Source organism: Zootoca vivipara, chromosome 3 (genome assembly GCF_965207765.1).
Source record: "Zootoca vivipara chromosome 3, rZooViv2.hap1.1, whole genome shotgun sequence".
Taxonomy (NCBI): domain Eukaryota; kingdom Metazoa; phylum Chordata; class Lepidosauria; order Squamata; family Lacertidae; genus Zootoca; species Zootoca vivipara.
Genome location: NC_142586.1, coordinates 3,063,585 through 3,076,743, shown reverse-complemented (window position 1 = coordinate 3,076,743; position 13,159 = coordinate 3,063,585). Strand labels below are relative to the sequence as shown.

The following is a 13,159-nucleotide window of genomic DNA, read 5'->3' as shown; positions in this document are numbered from 1 at the left end:
GGGGTGATTTATAAGAAAGGGAGCCGGAATGATCTGTAGGCATTTCCTGTTTTCACTCTCTTCATTGCTGCAAAAAGAGGTCCTGTAAAGGGGAGGAAGAGAAGATCAGGTGGGGGTGCGGGGGAATGCTTTGAGGAAAGGACTGGGGGGTGGAGTTGCCTATTCAGGCACATGTACGCCTTCTTAAAATAAAAACAAGTGTGGCATTTAGAAAGTAAAAATCAAACCTTGCACAGGATGTAAGCAACGATGTGAGGGGAAATGGCGAGCAGGGTCTGGAGCCGTTTAGGTTAGAGAAGAGGAGAGAGAGAGAGAGCAACGTAATAGGAATTTATGCAATTGAGCATGGCGGGGAGAAGGTGGCGATGTAGGACCTAAGTGCCACCCGGGTAATAGGAGCAATGGAACCAACACAAAAAGGCAACATGGCAGGCAGGTTACAACAAGATTTATTTGTTCAGCATATGCTAAGCAAAGGTGCAGTGCAATCGGCTCGCAACCTGCACACCGACTGGTGGATGCACAATACTTTTATACAGTCACAAACAGGCAACACCTGATTTCCTCGAAAACAAAATTTAACTACAAAAAGCAGATGTATTCAGGGCCGTCTTAAGCCTATGTGGCGCTGTGGTGCGAAGATCCCTCTGGCGCCCCTCCCCCCCCATTTCGCAGAGTTGTTGACCTTTTTAGGGAGCTGACACCACTTACATATTATCTCTGCTTAGGGCTTGGGGAAGTAAAAAGGAGAAGGAAGAATCGAAAACACAATTTACCTGCCTTGGGCTGCAATCCTAAACATCCTACTATTACTATTAAGTCTTACTAGGGCAATTTCCCTGTGCTTAGAAAGGAACATCAGTTTTAACTGCAATGGAAGACCTATCATGAAAGATTTCCATATAGAATCAGAGTTGGAAGAGACCACAAGGGCCATCCAGTCCAACCCCCTGCCAAGCAGGAAACAACATCAAAGCATTGACATATGGCTGTCAAGCCTCTGCTTAAAGACCTCCAAAGAAGGAGACTCCACCACACTCCTTGGCAGCAAATTCCACTGCCGAACAGCTCCCACTGTCAGGAAGTTCTTCCTAATGTTCAGGTGGAATCTTCTTTCTTGAATCCATTGTTCCGTGTCCACTTCTCTGGGGCAGCAAAAAACAAACTTTCTCCTTCCTCTCTGACATCCTTTCATATATTTGAACATGGCTATCATATCAACCCTTAACCTTCTCTTCTCCAGGCTAAACATACCCAGCTCCCTAAGCCCTTCCTAATAAGGCATCATTTCCAGGCCTTTGACCATTTTGGTTGCCCTCTTCCCACTCAAGCACTCCCTTAAGCATGAGCCACCTTCTCTTGAGAAATGAACATAGTTATAACTCTGATAATGGACCATGCAAACATATTTAATCTACAGTCACAGAATCTGGTATCACTTTCAAATCCTCTGCAGATGCCACACATACCGTGTTTCCCCTATTTTAGGACGTAGCCATAAAATAAAATGCAAAAGTAATCATGCTAAGCATTGTTTTTGCAAGCTGCAATTGCATGCAATTGCCTTCAGCACTAGGGTAGGTGCTTTTGCTTGATGCAAAAGTAATCATTAACTTAGTGATTATCTTCAAGCCAGTCCCTCCCCAAGCCAGCCCTTCGCCACTCAGAGTGGGGCGGGGGGTCGCAATGCCTCTCCAATTAAAGCCCCTGGCCCTTTCAAACTCCCCCACCACCCCACTTGCCCCAAAGCAGCAGGGTACCTGGAGGCGCGCGATCCAGCCAGGCAGCAGCCACCAGGCTCAGGCAGGCAGTGGCCCAGCCAGGCAGCAGACACCAGGCTTAGGCAGGCAGTGGCCCAGGCACACAGCAGACACCAGGCTCAGGCAGGCAGCAGCCACCAGGCAGGCTCAGTCAGGCAGTGGCCCAGCCAGGCAGCAACCACCAGGCTCAGGCAGGCAGCGGCCCAGCCAGGCAGCAGCCACCAGGCTCAGGCTCAGGCAGGCAGTGGCCCAGCCAGGCAGCAGCCACCAGGCTCAGGCAGGCAGCGGCCCAGGCAGGCAGCGGCCCAGGCAGGCAGCAGCCACCAGGCTCAGGCAGGCAGCGGCCCAGCCAGGCAGCAGCCACCAGGCTCAGGCAGGCAGCGGCCCAGCCAGGCAGTAGCCACCAGGCTCAGGCAGGCAGCGGCCCAGCCAGGCAGCAGACACGAGGCTCAGGCAGGCAGCGGCCCAGCCAGGCAACAGACACCAGGCTCAGGCAGGCAGTGGCCCAGGCAGGCAGCAGCCACCAGGCTTAGGCAGGCAGTGGCCCAGCCAGGCAGCAGACACGAGGCTCAGGCAGGCAGTGGCCCAGGCAGGCAGCAGCCACCAGGCTCAGGCAGGCAGCGGCCCAGCCAGGCAGCAGCCACCAGGCTTAGGCAGGCAGTGGCCCAGCCAGGCAGCAGACACGAGGCTCAGGCAGGCAGAGGCCCAGCCAGGCAGCAGCCACCAGGCCCAGACGGCCAGGCCACCAGTCCAGCCAGGCAGGCAGCAGCAGGCGCATGCACCACTTCCTCCAGCCGTTTGCTGCTGAGGGGAGGAAGCGCGCCAATTTCAAAGTAGGAGAACTCCGCCCCCCCTGGAGCCCTATTGGCTCACAGAGGGGTTAGAATGATGCGGCGGCGGAGGGGAGGGGCGCCAAAATGGAGTCCTCCTAGTTCACCTCAGCTGACTAGCCTGCTGCGGGCGCCTCGTGCTCCAGGCGCCTTTGCTGCGGACGGACCGGTCGCTGCGCGGCTGTTTGCGGCTGCCGCTGTTGAGTGCAAGCGCAGCGCGCCTATGGGCACACCGGCACGGCGCTCCTGGCGGTCCGGCGCCCTGGTGCGCCGTGCCACCCAGCCTACCCTTAGAGCCGGCCCTGTGGCCATTGCTGAGTTTTCCAAACTTGCTGGCATATTGGGTGTAGCACCTTAACAGCATCATCTTTTAAAATTTTAAATAGTTCAGCTGGAATATCATCACTTCCACTGGCCTTGTTATTAGCAACGCTTTCTAAGGCCCATTTGACTTCACTCTCCAGGATGTCTGGCTCAAGGTCAGCAACCACACTACCTGGGGTGTACGAGACCTCCATATCTTTCTGGTATAATTCCTCTGTGTATTCTTGCCACCTCTTCTTGATGTCTTCTGCTTCTGTTAGGTCCTTACCACTTTTGTCCTTTATTATGGTAATCTTTGTACGAAATGTTCCTTTCATATCTCCAATTTTCTTGAACAGATCTCTGGTTTTTCCCTTTCTATTGTTTTCCTCTATTTCTTTGCATCGCTCATTTAAGAAGGCCCTCTTGTCTCTCCTTGCTATTTCTTGGAAATCTGCATTCAGTTTCCACTATCTTTCACTATTAGGTTTAGGATTAAAAAGATAGTATTGGATATATGTTGGAGTTTAATAACAGGAACATTCACAACTCCTACCCATGTTCCATAATCAAAAGGTGTTTTTTCTTTGTTCTGTTTTCACAGGAAATTGATGAACCACATTGCAGGCACCTCCCACCCCTCACCCCTAAAACCCACCCCGAATCTGCCCCCTCCCCCCTGAGTCCCCTTCCGAATTTGCCCCCCCCTGCTCCCTCTCCCCTCAGCCCATCCCTGAACATGCCCCCTACCCACCAATCCCTGAGTATGCTCCCCCGCCCCCAGACATCCGCCCTGAAAAAATCCCCCTCCCCCCTGACACCCCCCTCAACACCTACCTGAAAACACCCCCCTCCCCCCAGACTCCCCCTCCGAAATTGTCCCACTCCTCTGCTCCCTCTCCCTTCAGCCCACCCCTGAAAATGCCCCTTCCCCCCCTTACATTTTCCCAAGATATGCCCCCTACCCTCCTGATCCCCTCCCTAAATATACCCCCTTGCCCCTGACACCATCCTATATGTCCCCTCCCCCCTTAAACTCTCCCTAAATATGCCCCCCTAATCCTTCCATGACTATGCCCCCTCCAACCCTTCCCTCCTCCCTCACCATGCCCCCTCCACCCCTTCCCTCCTCCCTCACCATGCCCCCTCCACCCCTTCCCTCCTCCCTCACCTTGCCCCCACCACCGCTTAATCCATCCTGCCTCAATTTGCCCCCTCCACCCTTTAATCCCTCCCACATGCCCCGTCACCCCCTGAAACGCCCCCTTTCCATGTCCCCTTGCCCCCTGAGCCCTCCCTTCAAGAGACCCTTTATTTCCCTTTTAACCCCTGCCCCCATCCCAGCTCTGCCCCCTCCCTCCCTGGTACCTTCCCACGTGCCCTGTCCCTCCCTTAAACGTCCCCATGCCCTGCCCCCTTTCCCTCTGAGCCCTCCCTCTAAAATACCCTCCTTGAACCTGCCCCCTCCCCCCTTAATCCCTCCCTGAACCTGCCCCCTCCCCCCTAAACCCCTCCCTGAACCTACCCCTCCCCCCTAAATCCCTCCCAAACCTGCCCCATGGGTATATACCTGAAATGTGGCACGAATATGATGATTGATTGCGGTGTGAAGAACCCGAGCTGGGCCAGCATCACCTATGGAGTGTTTCTCTGCATTGACTGCTCTGGGGTTCACCGGTCGCTGGGTGTGCATCTTAGCTTTATCCGGTCCACAGAGCTTGATTTCAACTGGAGCTGGTTTCAGCTGAGGTGTATGCAAGTGGGTAGCAATGCCAATGTTTTTCCCGCCAGTATGGTTGCACCACCACAGATGCCAGTGCCAAGTATAATAGCCGCACGGCCCAGATGTAACGGGAGAAGATCCGGCAGCTGGCAGCTGCTGCGATGGCCAACTATGGGAATGATCTCCTGTTTGATGGGCTGAGTGGAACTCCAGGCCACTCTCCAAAAAAGAGTGATGCCGATTTCTTCTTGGAACTTACACAGGCTTGTAATACCTGGGATGTCGCTGAAACAGGCCAGAGCACAGTGGAGCCTTCACTAGAATTGGAGAGAACAGCAAAGTCTACTGAGAAGAATGAAGCTCAACAGCCTGACCAGGGTCCATCTATCAACCTGCTGAGCACTTCTCCTAAAGGGTCTCTTGAAATAAAACCTTCACTCATTGGAAAGAAGCCAGGTGCTACAAAGAAAGGGCTGGGGGCCAAAAAGGGTCTTGGAGCTCAAAAAGTGAGCAGCCAGAGTTTCACTGAAATTGAACGACAGACCCAGGTGGCTGAAAAGATGAGGGAACAACAGGCTGCAGAGTGCAAGAAGCAAGCTGAGGAGTCCCTAGTTGCCTCAATGAGACTGGCATACCAGGAGTTGCAGATTGATCGGAAGAAGGAGGAGAAGAAATTCCAGAACCTGGAAGGAAAAGAGCGTGAACAAGCTGAGAGACTGGGCATGGGATTGGTGTCCAGGAGTTCCATCTCGCTCTCTGTCCTTTCCAAGATGCAAAAGATAGAATAAGAAACACCAGTGACTGCAAAGTCCTCTCGGTCCCAGCTGGATATGTTTGAAGACACTGGAAGTTTTACATCCGGGCCACCCAAGTACAAAGATAATCCCTTCTCGTTAGGAGATGCTTTTGGCTTGCAGTGGGAAACAGACAACACCTGGGGGATTGACAAAGGGGAAGAGGAGACAGACATCACTATCGGCCCATTGGTGAAAGACCCACCAACAGAAGAGAGACAGAGAGCAAGATCTCAGTACAGTAGTCCAATGTCAAATACACAGAATTTACTGTATATGATCACATGTGGTGTGTGTTGCTATAGTACAGCTGTCAACCCCCAGAGCCCACTTGAGATGACTGAAAAATACTGAGGCCCAACAAGATGGTGGTGCAGGGCAAATGGTGGCAGATGGAAGCGAGGTTTAACAAAATCAATGGGCAGTTACGGACATCATTTTCCACCCATATTTATACAACTTTTGAATTTGTTTTTGGTTTTTTTTTTGTCACATTTCCTTGTGGCAAGGAGTTCCATAGCTCAGCTTTTCTCAGGCTACATACAGACATTTTCTCTGAAGGGATTGTGACTCAGCCTCCGCATTTTAGGCAGAACTTCCTGATCTAGAAGCTTCTAGTAAAGAAGTCTTTTCCTTTACATTTTCCCCTTCCTATTCCACATTGAAAAAATTTCTTCAGTCATGGGTATTTTATTTTTGTTTTTATGAGAGGCAGGTGTAACAAATAGATGTAAGGCTTCACTGTAATAAATAAATATTATGATACTGTAGTTAGAAGTTGACATGGTGTACTGGTCATATTTACACTATTATTTTGGTGCTACAGTGGATGCTCCGGTTGCGAACGTGATCCGTGCAGGAGGCACGTTCACAACCCACAGGGTTCACAATGCGTGGGTCGCAATTCAGTGCTTCTGCGCATGCGGAAAGCACGGAAACCTGGAAGTAACCCGTTCCGGTACTTCTGGGTTTGGTGCGGTGCACACCCCGAAAATGCACAACCTGAAGCTCCCTGAAGGCATGCTTTTGCACGTGCGCAAAGCGCCAATAGAGCGATTCTGCGCAAGCTGCGCAGATCGATTCTGCGCATCTGAGATTAGACCCTTGCCCCAGTTGGAGGATCAGAAGGAGTGACTTATCAGTACCACTATTTCTTTTTTTTTTAACATACTTTTTATTAATTTTACAAACAGCAAAAAAAAAGGAAACGGTACATACATAAACACCTTTTCCACCTCCTTCCCACCCACCCACACGGATCCTCCCCTGCCACAGAAGTATCCCATGTATGTGAACAGTCAGAGATGGTCCATTTTATGCTTGGATTTCTGTCCTCCTCCCCCTCCCCTGACCCCAAAGCCCCCCCCTGCCACCAGGGAGCTCCAGCAAACCAGGGCAGTACGCAGGAGGACATCCATCCAACCATCTATTGTCATACCAAAAAAAGAAAAAAATTAAAATAGGAAAAAAGAGAAAAAAGAAAGAGCAAAAAAAGATAAAAAGAACAGTACAAAACAGGAAAAAAATTTCTTACATTCATAATTGTAAAACCATATTTTGTGGGCTTCCCCTCCCCCCCTCCCCGGTTTTCATCCCTTTTTTTTATCATCTTTAACAGTTTCTTACTTTATAAAAATACACCTTTATATCTTATACAACTTATAAATCAATTATTATCATTTTCACCTAATGTTCAAATCACTGAAAAATCAAACTCCCATTTTATCTTCCCGTGCCTAATTTTTACTCCCTCTATAAGCCTCCATATTTTCACATTTTTCCAAAATCCATTCACTTTTAAAACTATAACTATTCTCAATTTAACCTTACATCCCCGATTACCGGCTCCACCCCCCCAATCCAGCAAATTCCATAATCAGCAGATCAGTTATAAACCTGTTAATCCATCCTTATAATCACAACATCACTTTCCCTTCACCCCACCCCCTGTTTATAGTCTTTTGCCATCCAGGCCACCATACAAGACCCCTGAATTTCTTCTCTTCTCTGCATATTTTTTCCTTCTTCCCTGTGGGTGTTCTGGAGTTCCAGTAATACCAATCGTGCCCCCCTCAAATGCAGGGCACTCCATCCAACTTTTTGAAGAGTAAAGTCATCATTTTTTTCGTGGTGTGCTTCATTTTGTGTTGAATCATCACAGTCCTCATCTTCATCTTTTTCTTCCAAATCACAGTCACCATCATTGTCATTCTCACATTCATCTTTTTCAGTTTCAAAAGCTTCATCTTCTAGAAAATCATATTCTGCCATCACCATCTGAAATTGTTGCTGTAACTCTTGCCGTTTTGTCTCCTCTTGACATAGTTCTATTCTTGTTTCCCACATTAAGGTCAAAACAGACCGCTGGAACTCAGGGGAACACTTTTTTGTTGACATAGTTCAATCCTGCCAAGGTCAAAACTTGTCACGTGGGGTGGAATATGATCACAGTTTATTTTCTCGACTCCATTTTAACAAGCTGGCTGCATTCTTCAAGTCTTATTGACAATAAAGTTCGAACTCACATTTCACAAACATTTAAACCAAAAAAGAATTTCCACAAAGTTCAGAAATACAGTGAAATAAAAATTGACTTATAAATCCTGATCAACTCACTGGGTTGTCTGGGCTGCCGGCTCCCGAGGAAAAGAAAGGTTTTTCTTAGTCTTTACCTCTTGCTGCAGGGCACTCACAACCACAGTCTCTCTCCCCTTTCACCCTGCATTTCGGGGAAATTCTCTTTGATGCCTTTGAGGGATCCTTTTAAGTTAAGATCTTCTGTTTACGGCTTCGGGTTTCTATTTACTGTCTCTTATGTTACCGTGGGGGGGTGGCTTCCTCTTTTCCCCCTCTCTCCCAAATCCAAATTGCCTTAATTTAAATTCCAAACAATCCAAATTACTCACAGTCTATTCATTTGCTAATTATTCTTGGAAGAATTGGCCGCCTCCACTTCCCAGACTCGCAGCTTCGCGCTCTCAGAGCAGCAGTGTCAGCCTGTCCGCCGCGGTTCACCTCCTCGCTCTCGGGGGCTTAAACAAAGCCGATCCGGGGAGGAGAGAGCCCGCTTTTGGCGCCGCCAGGCAAAATCCGTCCCCAAAAAGCTCGATTTGGGGCTTTTAAGGAGGTTTTGCTTCGCTGGAGCAATTCCCTCCACCTCTGAAGCGCCGAGGTCCGATCCGCTGATCAGACCCCCGTCTGAGCAAAGATGGCGCGGTCAACCGGAAGCCCACTATTTCTTTTTTTAACCACCCTCAATCATAATTTCACCATACCCTCCAACATTTATCTGATGAAAATGAGGATGTCCAGTGCTATTTTTCTAGAAAAAGAGGTGCCAGAAGTCACCATGAACATCTCCCTTGTTCTCTTAGAATGGCAATGATGTCCAACTGAGAGGTGCTGGAACTGAGTCCCAGTGCGTTCCGGCTGAAAAAAGAGCCCTGGGGATGTCCTGTTCCATACCCTCCAACATTTTTCTATTGAAAATAGGTATGTCCTCTCATATGCGGGTGGCACTGTGGTCTAAACCACTGTGCCTCAAATCCACATGACGGGGTGAGCTCCCATTGCTCTATCCCAGCTCCTGCCAACATAGCAGTTCAAAAGCACACCAGTGCAAGTATGGGTACCACTGCGGAGGGAAGGTAAACAGCGTTTCTGTGCGCTCTGGTTTCTGTCACAGTGTTCCGCCTGGCAAATCATTGAGATCAGATCCCAGCCTTGCAAACTGGCACAGGGCTGGGCAGGGCAGGGCAGAGCAGAGCAGCACCCAACAGAAAAATGTGTCTAGAGCCAATACCCCAGGAGCCCCCACCCACATTCTACAACCCTGTTAAAATCTAATGGAGGATTCCATTGTTGAGCTATATTTCAAACAGTGACAATCCGGACAGAAAAGTTGTGTAGCTCAAGAAGTGGGTTTTTGGTTTATTTTTGAAGTTTTTGAGCCCGGGGGGGGGGGATGACAGTGCTGACATGAGTTGCCATGTATGTCTGGATTTTCTCAGATTTTTTTTTTGGTATGTATGTGTGATTTCCACATGGACACTGCTTCCGACTGCAGTATTCCGAATATGTCCGGGAAATTTTGGACGTATGGCAACCCTAAACTAGCCAGGCAAGTTTTTTGAAGCATTAATGCTGTCCTTAGCAGAACAAAGGAAGTTGCTCTGTGTTAGAGTGGGGTAAATGGGAGAGTCCACCACCTTTTGTTGGAATTTGTTTTACTGTCGGACAGCTTTGTCAGAAAGTTCTTCCTGATGTTTAGCCAGAATCTCCTTGTTCCCTCTTCCATGTGACAGTCCTTTAGATATCTGATGGTCACAATACACTTCTGTTGATGCAGCCTAGAATAGCAGTAGTCCCGTCCCCCGTCCCCTCGCTGCACCACACTGTTGACTCATGACTTGTGGTCTACTAAGACTCCTAGATCCTTTTCACATGTGCTACTGGCAAGCCAGGTGTCCACCATCTTATATTTGTGCAGCTGGTTCTTCCTGGCTAAGTATAGAACCTTACACTTGTCCCTACTGAAATTCATTTTGTTAGTTTGGGCGCAATTCTCCAGTCTGGTTTTCTGTGGCACTGACTAACCCTTCCTGTTTGCTATCATCTGCAGAGTTGATTAGCATCCCCTCAATTCCTCTGTCCAGGTCCTTTCTTTCTTTCTTATATTTATTTTTTAATTTATCTACCACTTTATATTTTTAATAAAAATATCAAAGCATATTAAAATCAATCAATCAAACAAACATTAGCTGGGCGATGTTCCTCCAGCCTCATGAGGAGCCTCTGTCTAGGGCTGGGTGAGTCTGGGCCTCGCCCCCTAGGCCAGGAGGAAAGGACCTCGCAGGGAGCTGCCTTCCCACCTCATAGCCGAGCCATGTTCTTCCGGCCTCATGAGGAGCCTCTTCAGAAGGGCTGGTGAGCGTGGGCCCCGCCCGCTAGGCCAGATGGTTATAAATATGTTGAACAACAACAGCTTCAGAACAAAACTCTGTGGCACCCCACCAGTCGCTTTTTTCCAGCACTCTTTGGATTTGATTTGGACAGTGAAGAAGCTACAAATCCAGCTAAGTTACCTTGCGCAGCCCACCTTTTACTCTATATCATAAAAACGTCTCTGCTGTTTGCCATTCTCGCTTTACTGGTCGAGGGAGCTGGCATACAGCTTCCAGGTCAATGTGGCCAACATGACCAAGCCGCTTCTGGCGAACCAGAGCAGTGCATGGAAATGCTGTTTACCTTCCCGCCGGAGCGGTACCTGTTTATCTACTTGCACTTTGACGTGCTTTTGAACTTCTAGGTTGGCAGGAGCTGGGACCGAGCAACGGGAGCTCACCCAGTCGCTGGGATTCGAACCACCAACCTTTTGATCGGCAAGCCCTAGGCTGTGGTTTAACCTGCGTATAGAGAGCTCTATACAACTGCACAATTCGGGTTCTGATCAGAAACTTCCCCATGCAGGTTAAGAAGTGGGAGGAAACATGGGAAATATCAATAAATCAGGGCAGGTTGACAGATGCTTTCTGCACTGCTCTACATTGCACTGAGGGACATTCCGTGCAAGAGCCTGCTTGAATAGAAATGGGGCGATTTTTGTTTTTTAAAAATGATTTTATATGTTTCCCTCCCTGCTGCCCAAGGGTTTTAATATGATTTTTGAGGATAGAAGGAGAAAAGAGAGATTATGATTAGGGAGAAATCTTTTTAAAAGACAGTAAGGGAGGTATGTTAAAAGGGAACTGTGTGAACAGCTTTGTTAAAAGGCATTTAAAACAGGCAGATTGATTGATTGATTGATTGATTGTTACGGTTCTTGACCAGCACACACATAAATATGCAGTACATAAAAACAATAAAAGAAAAACAATAAAAATCTAAAAATAGGCAATAAGTATAGGTTTTAACAATTGTTTAAAAGAAAACTGATTAAAGGGAGTGTTACTACTTAGGGGGGTAGACTGCAGCAGTTAATATCACTGGGTCCTCTTTAGCTAGTCCTGAAGATGTTCTGAAGATATTTGGACACTGCTAATTAGATTAGACCGAATTTTTATGGCTCTAGCACAGAATTTGGCAACCTTCGCTGACACATTAGGGTTAGCGTCGGAAAGAAGCCACTCTATATAGAAATTATCCGAGCGTCCAGGTAGCTCTGCCAGTATAGTGTGGATAAGCTCGCCTCGCACTTCCTCGTAGAAGCAGCATCGCAGAAGTATATGGCCGATAGATTCCACTTCTCCTGATCCGCACAGGCAGCATCTCTCACATAAAGGGATCCGTTTGTACTTCCACTGGAGAACTGCTGAAGGCATTATGCGGTTATGGGCCAAAGTGAATGCTCTTCTATGAGAGGGTATTTCCAGGTGGAATAAATACCTGGCTGGGCGGGCCAAGTATCTCCTTTCCTCCTCAATTAGAAAGTGAGGTACTTTACTCAAATCCTTCTGTCTTTCTATATCTATAATCCTCTGTTTAATAAGGGTCTTTGCTGTATTAAGATCCCGTGACATAAGGCTGGATGGGTTGAGGCCTATACTCAGCATCTTATTCACTATGGTCTTGCTCCAGAGGGATTGATAGTTATCTTTCACTAGCAACAGAAGTAGGCCCTGAGGGTTCATGTGAAGTTTCAGCCATAGATTACAAGCCTGCATCCACACTCTGGCCTCCACGCAGGTCAGGCCTGTTTCTAGTCGTATGGCCGCGTTTGACACACACGGGGGCATTTGTAAGGCCGCTCTAAGGAATTTGGACTGTACTCTTTTGGCTGTCGTCAAATTAGGTGGCAGGATGTTAAGGTTGGCCCCCAAGAGCAGCTGAGGGTTGTGTCCTAGCTCCTCTTCTGTTTAACTACTATATAAACGACATTGTATCAAAAGTAAAAGGGCCACAGTTTCACTCTCCTAAATTGGCACATAGGCATATATCTATCCTTCTATACGCGGACGACACTCTGGTCTTATCGAGGACCCCAATTGGGCTACGGAGGGCACTACGATCATTAGCGGAATACTGTACAGAAGCCCATCTCACTATTAATTATCAAAAGACAAAAATAATGTCTTTCGCTAAACGCCCTAAGAACTATACATGGAGCATACGCGGCCAGAAAACTGAACAGGTCCACTGCCTAAAATATCTAGGCGTCGTCTTTCACGATAAAACAGGCAGAAATTCAAGCCTATTATGCATAAACACCGTATTTTAAAGCACATTGGAAGCACATTCTTTGCCTCAAAGAATTCTGGGCATTGTAGTTTTTCCCCTCACAGAGCTACAATTCTCAGCAGCTTTGCCCGGAATTCTTTAAGCGGGAGAAATGGACTCGAAATGTGCTTCAAAGATATTGTTTGTACATAGCCTGAGTCTCCTCCATGGAGGGTTGAAGCTGTTCATTTTATGTTTACACGGCCTTTAAAGGCACAAAACCTTTACCACCACCAAAATACTAATGGAGTTCTTGCTTTCACCATTTTGGGGCTCCCCAAGTGGGGCTTGTCACTCACCCTACTCCCTGACGGTCTTAAAACCAGGTATAAAATTAGAATGGGTTCACAGCTCAGTCAGTAGAGCCTGGGACTCTTAATCTCAGGGTCATGGGTTCGAGGCCCCCCCCGGCCATTGCAGGGGGCTGGACTAGATGACCCTAGGGTCCCTTCCAACTCTACAGTTCTATGATTCATTGCTCCACCTCCACTTATTGCGAGGTATTTCAAGGGAAAGAGTTAAACCAGGAATGCT

The 13,159-nt window shown here is 48.2% G+C and overlaps 1 pseudogene; it reads left to right on the top strand.

Moving 5' to 3' along the window:
• The first annotated feature begins 4,477 nt into the window (after nt 1-4,477).
• Nucleotides 4,478-6,036, top strand: LOC132591853 (ADP-ribosylation factor GTPase-activating protein 2 pseudogene; annotated as a pseudogene).
• The last annotated feature ends 7,123 nt before the right edge of the window (nt 6,037-13,159 follow it).